Source organism: Tetranychus urticae, unplaced genomic scaffold (assembly GCF_039701765.1).
Source record: "Tetranychus urticae isolate SD_2017Ah unplaced genomic scaffold, NJAU_TeUrti_SD_1.0 Scaffold_5, whole genome shotgun sequence".
NCBI classification, from domain to species: domain Eukaryota; kingdom Metazoa; phylum Arthropoda; class Arachnida; order Trombidiformes; family Tetranychidae; genus Tetranychus; species Tetranychus urticae.
Genome location: NW_028315837.1, coordinates 300,501 through 303,000, shown reverse-complemented (window position 1 = coordinate 303,000; position 2,500 = coordinate 300,501). Strand labels below are relative to the sequence as shown.

Below are 2,500 nucleotides of genomic sequence, written 5' to 3'. Positions count from 1 at the left end.
CCAGCTCCAATAGCGTATATTAAAGTTGCTGCGGTTAAAAAGCTCGTAGTTGGATTTCAGTCGAACCTATGGGGTCCACTGATTAAAGGGTTAGATGGTGATGTTAGGTTTCTTGCTTGTGTCTACGGATGCTTGCTTGAACCTTCATTCCTCTTTCCTGGTGGTTACATTCATAGTGTTTAGACAGAAAATTGCTCGATATTTGCTATCAATGCTCTTTACCGAGTGTTGATTCAAGCGATCGAGACTTTTACCTTGAAAAAATCAGAGTGCTCAAAGCAGGCGTCCAAAACCTCGAAAGAGGTGCCTAAAAACGGTATGGTCAACCATCTATATGATGCGTACCACTACCTTAACTTGAATGATCTTGCATGGAATAATGGAATAGGACCTTGGTTCTATTTTGTTGGTCTTAAGAATCCAAGGTAATGATTAAGAGGGACAGACGGGGGCATTTGTATTGCGGCGCTAGAGGTGAAATTCTTGGACCGTCGCAAGACAAACTACAGCGAAAGCATTTGCCAAGAATGTTTTCATTAATCAAGAACGAAAGTTAGAGGTTCGAAGGCGATCAGATACCGCCCTAGTTCTAACCATAAACGATGCCAACCAGCGATCATTCTGAGTAACTAATTTCATGACTCGAATGGAAGCTTCCGGGAAACCAAAGTTTTTGGGTTCCGGGGGAAGTATGGTTGCAAAGCTGAAACTTAAAGGAATTGACGGAAGGGCACCACCAGGAGTGGAGCTTGCGGCTTAATTTGACTCAACACGGGAAAACTCACCCGGCCCGGACACTGAGAGGATTGACAGATTGAGAGCTCTTTCTTGATTCAGTGGGTGGTGGTGCATGGCCGTTCTTAGTTGGTGGAGTGATTTGTCTGGTTAATTCCGATAACGAACGAGACTCTAGCCTACTAAATAGACTTGCAGTTTACACTGCAGTACTCCCCCTTAGTCAACCTGTGGGTGGTAGTATCTCTTGATGGTTTCGGCTGTTGAGGGCTCTGCTGCTATTAGCCTACAGAATTGGCTAGGGTAAGGATGCTGTAGCACTGTAAGGACTTCTTAGAGGGACAAGCGGCGCTCGCAGCCGCACGAAACAGAGCAATAACAGGTCTGTGATGCCCTTAGATGTCCGGGGCCGCACGCGTGCTACACTGAAGTGGTCATCGTGCATACTGTTTCCTGCTCCGAAAGGAGTGGGTAACCGCTTGAACCCATTTCGTGATGGGGATTGGGCATTGTAATTATTGCCCATGAACGAGGAATTCCCAGTAAGCGTGAGTCATTAGCTTGCGTTGATTACGTCCCTGCCCTTTGTACACACCGCCCGTCGCTACTACCGATTGAATGATTTAGTGAGGACTTCGGACTGGTCAATCCAGACCATTGGGAAACTAGTGGTCGGATTGTGCTGGAAAGATGTTCAAACTTGATCATTTAGAGGAAGTAAAAGTCGTAACAAGGTTTCCGTAGGTGAACCTGCGGAAGGATCATTAACGTATTACCCTCTTATTATAAGAGAAATACAACCTTCAAACAATCAAACACTCTGCATAGTGATATTGTAGATGCTAATATGGTGAATGCAATTGAATTGTATTTGCATTAGAGTCGCAATTGTGAATGTTTATTGCAAACATTTAGCCATTGCAACATGATTCTAATTTGCATTACATTGGTTCATTCATACATCCATCTTTCATTATCCAATGCAACAAAGAGTGAGGGTTATCTAACGATAGCCATAATTTCTTTTGCAAAACAATTGTAGTTTATAATGAAAAGCCTGTCTTGCTACATACTTGGTACCTGATCAAGTCTTCAGCTTATGCTGACGGCAAGGTTTAAAGAAGGAAGTTTTACACTTCTTCGCCTAACTAAGTAAAGACAACTATGGTTTTTATAAACTGCATACAATTGTTTTCAAACCCTCTCAATGCAGATTTAGGATACTTATTAAAAGTCCCACGGTGGCAAAGATACATCTTCAAGCGGTGGATCACTCGAATTACCAATCGATGAAGAACGTAGCTAGCTACGATAATCGGTGCGAATTGCAGGACACGCCGAGCACTTGAGCTTCCAACGCACATTGCGGCTTTCGGGTCTTTTCCGAGGTCACATCTGTCTGAGAGTTGAGATGTAAAATAATCAACAAAACACTTGCATACTACCATATATGCATTGTTTTGAGAGGATTGTATATTTATATGCATGAATCTTGATGTTTTATTCCTTTTCTTAATTGCAATTCGTTGCAATTTAGTAAGGAGAATCTCAAATCTACTTGTTTCACATGATAAATTTTGTGTACAATGCATATTTCATCTCTGCAAGCAGTATATATGAATAGATACTAGCATGAGATTCTAAGGTTAGTCGCCTATCTGACGACGCTAAAGTCGTATTGCAGATAACTATGGTGATCAACTAACCTGTTAACTGATGAATCTTCTTGCACTTGTATAAATCGTACAAATAGTAGCTATTTCAT

The 2,500-nt window shown here is 41.9% G+C and overlaps 2 non-coding genes across 2 annotated transcripts in view; both read left to right on the top strand.

The window, feature by feature from the left end:
• The window catches only part of LOC149092810 (small subunit ribosomal RNA), a 2,170-nt gene extending 668 nt beyond the window's left edge, over positions 1–1,502 (top strand). The window contains exon 1 of the ribosomal RNA XR_016200523.1: positions 1–1,502. This exon is cut by the window's left edge and continues 668 nt beyond it. This is a non-coding gene — a ribosomal RNA (small subunit ribosomal RNA).
• Positions 1,503–1,989: 487 nt separating this feature from the next.
• Positions 1,990–2,144, top strand: LOC149092809 (5.8S ribosomal RNA). The gene has a single exon (XR_016200621.1). It is a non-coding gene; the product is annotated as a 5.8S ribosomal RNA (ribosomal RNA).
• Positions 2,145–2,500: the final 356 nt, after the last annotated feature.